This window comes from Triticum aestivum, chromosome 6D (assembly GCF_018294505.1).
Source record: "Triticum aestivum cultivar Chinese Spring chromosome 6D, IWGSC CS RefSeq v2.1, whole genome shotgun sequence".
NCBI lineage: Eukaryota > Viridiplantae > Streptophyta > Magnoliopsida > Poales > Poaceae > Triticum > Triticum aestivum.
The window spans coordinates 175,575,858-175,589,482 of NC_057811.1; the positions used below are offsets into that span (position 1 = coordinate 175,575,858).

The window sequence follows — 13,625 nt, forward strand, 5'->3', positions numbered from 1 at the left end:
GATGATTCCTCCGCTTCCTGGCATCTTGAGAACGTTGTAGCCGTGATGAGTGACTGCCATGAACTTGGCCAGGGCTGGATACCCGAGGATGGCATTGTACGGCAGGCAGATGTGCGCGATGTTGAAGTCGATGAGCTCGGTGCGATAGTTCTTGCGCTCCCCGAAGGTGACAGGCAGGTGGACCTGCCCTATCGGTGTGGTGGAACCATCAGTCACCCCTGAGAAAGGCTTGGTTGGCTGGAGCTGCTCATATGGCACCTGGAGGTTGTCGAACGTGTCGACGGACAGGACGTTGAGCCCTGCGCCGCCGTCGATGAGAGTCTTGGTGACTTGCACATTGCTGATGACTGGGGAGCACAACATAGGGAGGGCGCCAGTGGTGGCTGCGCATTTGAGCTGGTCTGCCGAGTTGAAGGTGATGGCACATTGGGACCACCTGAGCGGGCGCGTGGCCTCGAGCTTGGGGAGCACCGCGTTCACCTCGCGAGCGAACTGTTTGAAGATGCGCTGAGAGGCTGGGGCCTGGGCACCGCCCAAAATGCAAGCGATCGCACGCGGCTCCTGGAAGCCCCCAGCCCCCTCGTCCTGGTGGTGGTCGTCGTTCCTTCTTGGTGGCGGCAGCGGGGGAAGACCGGCGTTGCCCTGGGGGCGATCCTCACGAGGCGGGTCCCTCCAGGCGCCCTCGCGAGGTTGGTCCTGCCAGCGGTCCTCACGAGGCCGGTCGCGCCACTCCTGGCGCGGGCCATGGTCGTCCCAGCGTCCTCCTCCGCGGTCGTAGCCCCGGTCGTTGCGCTCGGGGCGTCGACCGTAGCGTCCTTCCCATATGGCTCTGAGCTCTTGACAGTCGCTGGTGTCGTGGGTGTTCAGGTTGTGGAAGGCGCAGAACGGTCGGCCGTTCTTGGATGACTCGGGCTGATCTCTGCCTCGCTTGGTGTCGGGCTCCACTGCGAGCACTACTGCCTCTTTGCGCTTCACGTCCTTGGCCTTGGCCTTCTTCTCCTCCGCTCCTGCAGCTGGCAGCTCAAGGAGAGAGAGGCGCCCCTCCTCAGCTCTTGTGCACTTGGTCGCCAGGTTGAACAGCTCCTGAGATGTGCAAAGCTCCTCGTGGATAGCGAGCTCTTCCTTCATCTTGACGTCATGGACGCCGTCCGAGAACGCGGAGATGATGGCTTCGTCCGTGACCTTGGGGATCTTGAGGCGGGTGTTGTTGAAGCGCTGAATGTACTTCTGGAGGGTCTCTCTCGGTTGTTGCTTGATGCGGCGTAGATCACCCGCGGCCGGTGGGCGGTCGCGAGTGCCCTGGAAGTTGGCGACGAAGCAGTCACACATCTCGTCCCAGAAGGAGATCGAGCCATGCTGCAGGTTCAGGAGCCAGGAGCAGGCCCCATCCTTGAGAGCCATGGGAAACCAGTTTGCCATGACTTTTTCGTCGCCGTTGGCCGCTTCGATGGACAGCTCGTAGAGCTGCAGGAACTCCGCGGGGTCGGCGGTGCCGTTGTAGCGAGGAGGCAGATCTGGCTTGAACTTGCCTGGCCAGGCGACGCTACACAGTTCGGGGGTGACGGCGCGGCAGCCGGCCGTGGTCGCCAGGGCCCGCTTCTGAGGTGGTGCTTGGCCTTGGCGAGGTCCGCGCTGTGCCACTGCAGGCGGCACGCGGTCTTGAGGAGGTGGTGCGGGGAGCGCCGGTGCAGCTTCTCACAGCCGCGGGATTTCTTGGCAGCTTCTTTCTTCACGCGCGGGCGCCGGGCGCGATGGATCACGCCGCGGAGGCGCGCGCCTTGGTGCCAAGGCACTGTCTTGGGGTTGAGGTGGTGGAGGCATGCCATGAGCCCCGTCGCCCGCGGCTGGTTGAGGGGGAGGCAGAGAGTGGGACGGCGCCGGAGAGCCCCCTGCGGCGCGGACGAGCTCGGCGGCGCGGTCGAGCCACTCCTCATAGAGGTCATCGACGGGGCGGTAATGCAGGAGCTCGTTCGCCGCGATGAGCGCGGCCCGTGCCTCCATGGGAGTGCGGCCCGTGCCTCCATGGGAGCGTGGTGCGCGTGAGACGAAGAACCGACAGGGGTAAGTGATGGAGTAGCGGTGCGGCCGTCTTGCCGCACCGAAGGATGCAGCGAGGACGCCTGCTGCTCGTTCCCCACGGGGCGGTGGCAGAATTGGTGGCGGGAGACGGAGAACGACGAGGTGGCCCGCCTATGGGATCCCTCTAAGCGACGCGGGCGGAGAGGGCAGCCCGACGCTCAGCTCGAGCAGGGTGAGCGTCCGCCATGGAAACAACGAAGCGATGGAGCAACGAACTGATGGAAGGGAAACTACGGCGCACCCCTACCTGGCGCGCGAAATGTCGGATGTGGGGTTCCGGCAAACCCTTAAGGTTCGAACACTGGGGTGCGCGCGAAGTCTCTCCCTCCTACCGATCTACGCTCTAGCTCGCTAAGATCTCGCGGATGAACTCGACGAACTTGCAACACACAAAGACACGGGGTTTATACTGGTTCGGGCCACCGTTGTGGTGTAATACCCTACTCCAGTGTGGTGGTGGTGGATTGCCTCTTGGGCTGATGATGAACAGTACAAGGGAAGAACAGCCTCCTGAGGTTGAGGTGTTCTTGTGCTTGTGTAGTTCAGGATGATCTGAACCAGTTCGGGATCTGTTGCCTCCTACTGTGGTGGCTAGTCCTATTTATAGAGGCCCTATTCCTCTTCCCAAATATTGAGCGGGAAGGGGGCCAACAACGGCGGGAAAATTTAAAGGGGGACAGCTAGTACGAGCTATCCTGACAAAAGCGGTCTTCGCCTGCGAAAAGCCCTGGGGTGACGCCGTCTTGGGCTCCACGATGACCTCTGCCTTACTGTCCTCCTGGTCTTGGTCTCGTTGCACCAATATGGTAATCTTTGCCTGATGCCTCGGTACTCTTCGCCTGCGCTGGCCTCCTTAGCACCAAAGAGGAAATAAGGACGCTGCGCGCACCGGCGCCCGCCTGGCACCGTTCGTCATGGCTCACGTCACGAGAGCCTCATGAGGTTTGCCTTGCCTTGATATCTCCGCTCCTCGTGAGCCTGCCTGGCTAGGCCACTCCAGAGGAAGTCTTGCGTTGTCCACCTCGCGAGGCTTGGACCCTCGCGAGGGTCTTGGGTGCCTTGTTGACGAAGATGGGCCGTACGACCTGCTGCTTGGCCATGCTGTGGGCCGCAGGCAGGCAAGTCTGGGGACCCCCGTTCCCAGAACGCCGACAAGTTTTGGCTCGCAATGAAGCCTTCTCTTGGTTTCCCAACCTATTGCTTCTAAAGGCTGCCCTCTTTCGGGTGGATTTTGGTCCAGCCTACTGCGAGGATCCCGTATCCCGTACATTGTCTTTCTCCCTCCTGGGTTCCCGTGGTTCCTATGCCGCCGCGTTTCCCGGTCCTTTTCTTTTAGTGCTTCGACACAAAATGATAGCTTGACGCGTTTTCCATGGATAAGATGGCAGCGCTCTAGCTCACTAAAGAATGGGACGACAGTGGTCCACCGGCAAGCTCGTTCTGATCCTGGACACAGTACATTGGAATCCTGAAGCATCACCACGAACGCTACCGCACGTGCGCCTGCGGTCGGTAAGGCACCACCCTGTTGTGCCAGCAGCCAACTCCAGCGTGTCAACTTATTTATCCTCATCAAGCCACAACCTTGATGTCTAGCTTCCCAACTGGTAGACGGTTCCCTTTCCCCCGGATCAATGAAGAAGGGAGAAGTCAGTTGATTCCTCTGAAGAACCGGAAGCGAAGCGCTATGCCGGGGCAAGGGGACGGGAAAAGAAACTGCTCCGAAGAAAGATATTGGGGTTCCCAATGCTTCTCCACGCCCAACGAGATGCGCCAACCTTAGGATGCTTTACTCCTAACCCACGGTGGTTCCAAGACAGAGCTGAACCTGAGTCTCGGTTAAGAACGGCGATGATCTACGTTTCACACGGCGCACGATTCCATGGATAGTTTCATTCGAGATCGTGATGGAGGACATAGCTTACGATCATCGACTTTGATCATGCCATTAGGCATTTGATTAGGACATCACAATGATCCGAACACTTTGTCGCATCTCTTCAATACGGATACAGTAACGATCATAGCGATCTCCTCTGGTACCTACTGGTACGTCAAGATCCGATTGGTCATGAACATCGTAAGGTTCTGCTCTTCGCGAATCCCAGCATACCCCAGGTTGGGATGGGTAGGCCCACCAATTCACTTTTGCACTTTCACTTAGGCCCGGGCCAAGTCAGTGGGGGGACCCTGTCGGGCTCCTCCCCCCCAAACAAACTATATGTGGGAGTTTCCCTTCATACGGCTCGTATCATTCTCAGATGCCCCGAGAGGCATCTTTCCTTATGATCTGGTGGTTCACACGCACACAAACGAGCACCGGCCGCAACAGCAAGGAACTATGACCAATAGAGTCAGACACAGAGCATCATACTTCTTTATCTTGTGATGGTTGAGGAGTTTCTTTCTCAGAGGGTGCGGGACGCTTGCGGAGTCCGTGCCTTCCGTACCACCACAGGTCGTTCTTGGGTAGATCCCACTCCTAAACATAAGGGAGGGATAGGGGGAAAGGGGTCCTAAAAATCATATAAATAGGGTTGTAGAAAGACCACTTTCATTCGACATTCCGGGGCGCCCGATTCGATCGACGAATTTGGCGAGCTGATCCGCTTTGATCCAGGAGAAAAGCCTAGTCAGCCACCTTTTCGGTGCAGGTCACGTGACCTATAGCTCGGCCTTCGCTTTTTGAGACTTCCTCTACCCACATCTCTATGTGCCCGCATCACTTTCATATGGAGAAAGATGGGCTTACCATGTTCCATCAATATCACCTAACCTATGCCGATTTTGGCGGACCGTGCTCCGCCCCGGTGAACTCATGCGGTTCCGACGTGCCCAGAGGCCAGAGGCGAATCCGTTCACGGTCCGTAGGACCAACACCATTCGAAGGTTGATGGCCCGCCCCACCTAGAATAGGAATCTTTGATTGGGCTTACACACATTCGCTCACTTACGTTGTCCCCCTCAGCTCACCCTAGCCCCGGGTACGTCGTCTCCAAGGCTTCACACAAAATCTTCACTGACAACATATGCATGCTTTTGTAGGGTCAGGCAGAACCGTTGTTGCCTGATGGGAACTTCCCCCATATTGCTATCAATGTCTTCATGTCGCATGACCTCGCAACATTACACCACTGAATCCCCAATCATTTGCTTGCTGTGCAGTGACAGTACCAATATCCACTAATCGTTGTTTCCAGATACGGTTGCTGGTTGACATCTCTTCGATACGAGAAGCAAAGTGTTGTGTGGAGGAATCAATATCTCGACATAAGCCAAGAGGCGGATTCTTGTGCCACTCCACCAGGTCGTATGAAACTGGCATGCATCCTGGCTCCCGGGACTCTTTCATAGAATTCCAACAATTTCTCCCACTCCTCAAAAGCCCAAAGGAACGGAGTTGATGCTCCCACATCCATAGCATGAGTAGTTGAAGCAAGTGAATGATTTGAAATTCGAGTTATTTCACAGAATAACGCTCTTATATATTGAGCTCGTAATGGTACCTCACAATTCAAAAGTCTCTCTATGGCTGAAGAATGAGCGTGTTCTTGGGCCATCGTGAAACATAGATAGGGTCAACGATGGAACGAACAACGAAACTTTATGACAGCTTTTTCGTACGCGTTCACTTGCATCACATACACAAGTGCTCTCTGAACCATGCAATAAGGTCACCCATAACACGGCTCTCCCACTGGAGTTACCTTAGCCCCGGGCCATGCTATTACATGATATTGGAAAAAGTTGACTAATTATTATCATCGTCTTGAAAGTTGGGCGCCTTTTGAATATGAGTGGGGCTCCTAGTCTATGCGGCGCCTTCGTGGAGCCAAACCAAAGGAAGAGCAAAAGGGCGAGGCCACACCCAGCTTCGAATAGGAGGGGGCTTAGCTCTGGATCCCGCCTGCTTGCAGAAATGAATGGATCAGAAAGGGGGCTGGGTTCTATTTCCGGGCCGGGCAGGAGGTGAAGGCCAGAAGAAGAAGAGAAGTGTGCCTTCTCGGTAAGGAAGAGGATAAAAAGGTGATGTCATCTATCTCGACCTGTTTCCCGAGGCGTTGGAAATGAAGACCGGCTCAGAGAATCATTGGCGTGCTTTCTCTCCCCCATCGTTTCGTCAACAAAGAAGTCATCATTGGCTTGACTATTGACCATTCCATCCCTACCGAGCCGCCTCTTCGAAGTATTTACCTCTGCCTTTCTTTTTTGAGAACATACCCTTCAAATCAAAAAGAAAAAAAGGAAGAAAAGTTCCTCGTCTGTGATTTAATCGGCCCTAAGGGAGTTTACTCAACCCATTCTCCAGTCTCCCGCACTGCTCAAGTGTGCGTCTCCGTATGAGGACCTCCTTCCCTTTTGCTCTGCCCACTCTCCGTTCACATGGTTATCAAAGCGGAGGAAGGGCGGGCAGCAGGTACCACGAGCCCTCTGTCCCACACATCTATCAAGAAGCAAGTGTAGTTCACCGGTTCCACCGAATGCTCCCATCTCTCGGCAAAGACCGTGTGAGTGTGCAGTTATGCTTCGGATGCTTCACCATGGAATAGATCGATTAAGTTCCCCTTCTTTTCTAGTGCACCCGCTTTGTATCTCTGACACACAAGGAAGGACGCGGTGGGAAGAAAGCTGCCCTAGCCTCTGTCCGATCGATCATTCCGCTGGCATCTTGCATTCACGCCTCCGTTTGACTACCGCTCGGGAATGTAGTTGTAGATACGTGAGTCTTAGTGGGTCGTTGGCTCCACCTCTTATCTCCTTCTACGACATGCTGTAGTCGTCGCCATATTCAATATGTCACTTAGTCATATCTGCCTCGCAGCGGGTCAGCACCTCCGAAAGAAAGGGAGGGAGGACTTCATTCAGTGACTCCGCGATTGCCCTCTAAACGATCAAAATAAGGTAAAGCTTGAAGATAAGTTTTGTACTCGATTAATTTCTCAATCCATCTAGTCGGGTGGGCCCCGGCCGGCCGGATCTCCCTGAAAACTGTACGTGCGGGTCTCCCCGCATGCGGCTCACGCCATTTGAGGTGGCCCAGCCCAGCATTCATTCGCAAATCCTGTAGTGAAATTGAGACTGCTCGACCTCGAAAGCTAATTCGCGTGTAGGCAGTGCTGTCTTAATACCGTTGACTGTCTCTATTCATTAATACATTGGCTCGCTTCCCCCCTATTTTTTCAAGAATGAATGAGCCGCTCGGACCTTCCATTTCCGTCAAATGACCCGGCTTCCCCTGGCTCTTCCATCGTCCGGGCTCCCTTTCCTCCCTATGCTCCCCCGGCGCAGGCCCACCACGCTTTGCGCCTGCGGCATTTTTGCCAGACGGTCTTTGCCGGTAGTGCCATCCTCCCTGCAGGCTGTCTGTATGGGTGGGTTGTCCCTTGCTGCTACGTTCTGTTAGGCGCTATGAATTACAGGAAATTTAGTGGTTGACTTGGACAGCAGGCGGGCTACACATTCCACTGTGCCGAGATGTGAGGTGCAGGTGGTGATGATCACCCCAGGGTATGCGCTAGCGCCCTTGACGGGCACTCGAGGACCCGCCTACGCTCGTGAAAACCCAGGTCGGTCCTCCGACCAGATGTGTGGATAACGAGGCCACCTTCACAACCTTCTCCCTTCTATCTTTATCCAAAGTCAGGTAGGGTGGTTCGCTTGAGTTGCTCAACCGTCCCTTTGCCCGGTGCTCATGACGCGCTACCGAACCTCCACCGTGCTAGCGGCATAGGAGCCTACTCAGCGTCAGCGGTTTCGTGCTGCACTGGAGTGATCCAATATGTGGTTCCGCACGTTCCACCACTTCTCCGTTCATTTCCAATACTGATCGTGAAACACCATGAGCAGCAGGATGTTGAGGTCCGGAATTCAAAGTGAAATTCTTGATTCGCCCGTTCCTAGTCGTCATGGGAAAGAAATAAGAAAGAGATTATTCCCCTAGAGCTTGTCCAGTACCACCAGTACTCAAAATGCATCTCCGCACGTGTACCTGGCGCTTTTATTAGCCGCCTTGCATGCAAGCGAAGCGCTATTGGCGGCAATTAATAGCTCACTAAGCGATGATTGATGCAGTCAGTCAGTGCCCTCGATTATTCTATTCCTGATAGAAGGATCATGGCGCCCCAGAAGCATTCCATCCAGCAGCAGCATCTCCTTCAACCACGCGAGGACAAAACTGATGTTAGCTACATTCGAGCGTTCACCGCACAGAGGCGATCTCGAACACTACCTATGACAATAAATCCAAAGGAAAGGTCAACAAAATGATTCAATATAACTTTATCGGTATTCTGGATTGAGTAAAAAAGGGATATATGAAGTTCATGGCCTTGCCAAAACCGTCATGGCCCTATTATGTTGTAACGCCCCGAGACCGACGCTCTAGAAGGCTTCCATGTTTTTCGTTGTTGTCATGTGTTTCGTTTATTTATTGCATTCATCATTGCATCATCCGCATTTGTTTTCATAAAACTTGCATCCGCTCGTAGTTGCCGCGTCCCCCCTTGCGTTCGTTGACCATTCTGAGTCTAACCGGTTTTTCGATTCTCTCTTGTCTGACCGTTTGACCCTCTCGCGCGCGTCCGAAAATTGTCCCGAACCCGACCCGGGTTGTTGTCACCGTTGGATTCGGATCATCCCCAAACATCTATAAAACATCACCGTTTTCTTTGTTGGACTCTCCTAGCCTATTTTTCTCGATCGTCCGATTTAAATCGGAGGGCCCAAATAGCCTCTAATCTAATCCCATAAGATATATATTAGTCCAACCCTAGAAATTAGGAGCCTTTCCCCATCAGTCCCATCCCGCCGCCGCCAGCATCTCCCACCTCGGGATCCCTCCAGATCCACCCTCTCTCCCTCGATTTCCTGATCGGGCCAACCACCTCCTTCCCTCGATCCACCCAATCCCGCAACCGAGGCCCGAGCTCCTCTCGCTCAATCCCTCCTCGAGCATCTGCCTCTGCCCGAGCTCCTACCGCAGCTCCCCATCACCCTCGACCCCGCCTCGTCGGCCGGTCGACAACGGCGACCGGAACAACGCCGGAGATGAGTGCCCCGACAGCCCCGCTCGTTTTCCCCTCCTGCTTCTCTACCTCTCTGTCTCACGATCTTCCCCTCCCTCTCTCTGTTTTCGCTCACAGGAGACCGCCATGGCGCCGCTGTAGTTCTTCTGAAGTTGGATGCAGCAGCGCTGCATCGAGCGCACGCCCGCGCCGCCGCTGCCGTGTCTGCCTCCCTCCGCCTCCAGCCGTCCCCGACGCCATGCGCCTCGTCCGCCTTGCCAGGTTCTTCGCCAGTCCCTCGTCCCGCTCGTCTCCGACACCAGCGCCGTCCGCCCCGGCAACCTCGACGTCGAGCTCCAGTAGGAACTGCTTCGCGCGCCCCTGTACCCGCGAGCGTCTGAGGCTGCGCCCTCCTCCTCGTCCAGCCCCTCCCCGTCGCCTGCATCTCCTTCGGCAACGCCGCCGTGCCCGCACGCCTATGGCGAAGCTCCGGTGAGCCAAGCCGCGCCCGTGCCCCTGTTTCTTCCTTCCCCTTCACCTTCTATCTCTCCCTCACATCTCTCTCTCTGTCTACTCATACAGGGAGCTCCGACGCCCTGGAGACCCGCGCCCCCGCCGGACATCCTTCCTCCGCATCCGGCCACGCCGGCGACAAGCCCTGCCTCCGCCGCCTCGTCAAGTTTCGCCGCCTGAACCTCCCTGCATCGCCATGGCCGCCGGCCTCCGTTTTCCCCGCTGTGAGCAACTACCTCCATGAACGAAGCTTCGATCCTTTCCTAGATCCGTTCTGGCATGTAGAGGTTATTTAAGTTTGCCACTATGTTTCCACCGCAAGCATGTCAGCTAGCCCAGTGGCTAGCGCAGCCTCTATCCATTCGAGGGGTCTGGGGTTCGAGTCCCAGCCGCCCCTTTTTATGCTTAGTTTTTCCTGTTATTTTGCACTCCCACTTCTGCTTCGGACCAGATCTGCTGCTGGGCTTGCATAGTGCGTTGCATTCGGCCCGTTGCTATTTTTTTTGGCGTGCTGCGAATTTGATATTATCCAGAGAGTGCAGTTTTGCAGAAAACCCCTCATACATCATGCATATAATAACTTCACAGCCGTGCATCGGATTAAAATAATTTATATATGAAAAATGTCTAGAATTTCATCTAGTTTAATTATATGCCACTTTCACCCATGTTAAAATTGTTTAAAATGTTGTTTGATTAATTTTGCTCGAATAATATGTTAAAATGATTTATTTCATAACTAAATAACCGTAGCTCGGATTTTATTAAACTTTATATGTAAATGGGGTAGGAAAATGTCTAGTTTAACATGGTTCACTTTATTTTGCTGTTTAGCAACATTAAAATTGTGTTTAGGGCAGAACAGTACCAAATCTAAATTATGGACATGAGGATTTTCCGGAAATTGTTGTTTGTTGTTCCGGCCGCATTTAAATTGCCTAAAATAGGTAGTTTCCTTTTGCTTCACCTCTTGACATGGTTAACAACATTTAACATTGTTGGGTACATAACCGAGAGAACTAAACAATTGATGTGGTGTTTCGTCAATATGCAACTCGTTGCATATTGAGCTCCACTTAACTTGTAGTTTCGTTTGTGCACTTTGCCATGCCATGCCTCTTTAAACCGGACATGCATCATACTTGACTGTGCATCATGCCATGTTTATGATTGTGTGTTTACGATGTTGTTTGTTTCTTTTCGGGTTGCTTCTCACGTTAGCTTCGGTTTCTTTCCGGAGTTGTGAGGATTCGTTCGACTACGTCCGTTTGTCTTCTTCATGGACTCGTTCTTCTTCCTTGCAGGATCTCAGGCAAGATGACCATACCCTCGAAATCACTTCTATCTTTGCTTGCTAGTTGTTCGCTCTATTTCCTTGCCGCGCTACCTACCACTTGCCATATCAAGCCTCCCAAATTGCCATGAACCTCTAACTGTTGTCACCCTTCCTAGCAAACCATTGTTTGGCTATGTTACCGCTTTTGCTCAGCCCCTCTTATAGCGTTGCTAGTTGCAGGAGAAGATGAAGATTGCTCCATGTTGGATTATGTTTATGTTGGGATATCACAATATCTCTTATATTATTAATGCATCTATATACTTGGTAAAGGGTGGAAGGCTCGGCCTTATGCCTGGTGTTTTGTTCCACTCTTGCCGCCCTAGTTTCCGTCATACCGGTGTTATGTTCCTTGATTTTGCGTTCCTTACGCGGTTGGGTGATTTATGGGACCCCCTTGACAGTTCGCTTTGAATAAAACTCCTCCAGCAAGGCCCAACCTTGGTTTTACCATTTGCTACCACCTATCCCCTTTTCCCTTGGGTTCTGCAGACTCAAGGGTCATCTTTATTTTAGACCCCCATGGGCCAGTGCTCCTTCGAGTGTTGGTCCGAACCGAGCAGCCTGCGGGGCCACCTCGGGGTAACTCGAGGTCTGGTTTTACTCGTAGCTTGACTTATCCGGTGTGCCCTGAGAACGAGATATGTGCAACTCCTATCGGGATTTGTCGGCACATCGGGCGGCTTTGCTGGTCTTGTTTTACCATTGTCGAAATGTCTTGTAAACTGGATTCCGAGACTGATCGGGTCTTCCTGGGAGAAGGTTTATCCTTCGTTGACCGTGAGAGCTTATAATGGGCTAAGTTGGGACACCCCTGCAGGGTATTATCTTTCGAAAGCCGTGCCCGCGGTTATGTGGCAGATGGGAATTTGTTAATGTCCGGTTGTAGAGAACTTGACACTTGACCTTAATTAAAACGCATCAACCGCGTGTGTAGCTGTGATGGTCTCTTCTCGGCGGAGTCCGGGAAGTGAACACGGTTTCTGGGTTATGTTTGACGTAAGTAGGAGTTCAGGATCACTTCTTGATCATTGCTAGCTTCACGACCGTTCCGTTGCTTCTCTTCTCGCTCTTATTTGCGTATGTTAGCCACCATATATGCTTAGTCGCTGCTGCAACCTCACCACCTTACCCTTGCCTACCCGTAAGCTTAAATAGTCTTGATCTCGCGGGTGTGAGATTTCTGAGTCCTCGTGACTCACAGATACTTCCAAAACAGTTGCAGGTGCCGAGGATACCAGTGCAGGTGGCGCAACTGAGCTCAAGTGGGAGCTCGATGCAGATCTTGTTCATTGTGTTGTTTCTGTTCTTGTTGATCAGTAGTGGAGCCCAGTTGGGACGATCGGGGATCTAGCATTTGGGGTTGTCTTCTTTTATTTTGGTTCCGTAGTCGGACCTATGTGTGTACTCTGATTGATGTATGATTTTATTATGTATTGTGTGAAGTGGCGATTGTAAGCCAATTCTTTATCCCATTCTTGTTCATTACATGGGATTGTGTGAAGATGACCCTTCTTGCGACAAAACCATAATGCGGTTATGCCTCTAAGTCGTGCCTCGACACGTGGGAGATATAGCCGCATCGTGGGTGTTATATATGTATAGGCCGTACTAAGCCAATAGTGAATAACAAACTCTTTCCTGCTCCCTCGACCTTAATTAACTCCCCCATCCTGCCAAGCCTCAGCTGCTAGCCCACTATATCTAAGCACACTGCGGCAAATTGATACAAGTAGCTAAAGATCTCGCATCCGACATCTCCTGCTGAACGGTTAGGCAACACTCGGGCGCCTGGGTCAAAATTCCGTTTACCAAACAAGATGTCGAGAGGCAAACTCTGTAATTCCCCTCCTGCAAAAGTGATAGCGGCTGTAGCATCCGTGTGGAAGAGGGTAAGCTTTCGGCAACACCTTTTTCAGATTGGAAAGGATGAATACTTGTGTTGGGTCCTGTAGACCAGGATAGCCTCAGATCAAAACCTAATAAATGTATCTGGGGTTGATCATATTTTTTGGGCAATAAGTATTCAGGAATCTGAGCGCTTATGTAGCTAAAAACTCTGCCACCTGAATACTTCATTCACTAAGGTCGTCACCCTATACCCGAAAGTCTCTATCGTTTTCTTTGTCTATTAAGCTTCACAGGGTTGGGACTCCCTAAATCAAACTGCAATCGTTGTTTATCAACCACTCACGACGACACCGAGATCTTCGACTTAGCTCCCACAGGTCATCCACCCGTGGCGGAAGATAACAAAAGGGAGACAAAGTCCTAACTGAATCAACACACAATGACCTCAACCTTCTACCCATTCCATCCATCATATCAGTCGAGTCGAGGAAATTCGTTCTTATCTATTGATAAGGCAAGAGAGAACTTATGACCTCGCGGATGGAGAGGGATTCGAACCCCCGGTATTCCTATCAATACTTCGGTTTTCAAGACCGACTCTTTCAACCACTCAGACATCCATCCCTACGCTCGCCCGCCCTATCTATCTGCGCGTTGGCAGGTAGGGGCAACTCTATGTGATTCGCTACGCTTGCTTGCGCCCCACCCTGTAAGCTGACTCTATTGCCTAGCAGTTAGCGACACTTTTCCGGTAGTACGAATCGCTATGCTTCGCTTCTTTCTATATGATAATATGCACCGTCGGTTGCTGCGCTCCCTGCGGGTAATAGCAAGACAGTGAA

The 13,625-nt window shown here is 52.8% G+C and overlaps 1 non-coding gene and 1 pseudogene across 1 annotated transcript; one reads left to right on the plus strand and one right to left on the minus strand.

The window, feature by feature from the left end:
* Positions 1 to 5,618: 5,618 nt before the first annotated feature.
* LOC123142554 (uncharacterized) lies at positions 5,619 to 6,980 on the plus strand (annotated as a pseudogene).
* Positions 6,981 to 13,320: 6,340 nt separating this feature from the next.
* TRNAS-UGA (transfer RNA serine (anticodon UGA)) lies at positions 13,321 to 13,407 on the minus strand. Its single transcript has one exon. It is a non-coding gene; the product is annotated as a tRNA-Ser (tRNA).
* Between the last annotated feature and the right edge of the window lie 218 nt (positions 13,408 to 13,625).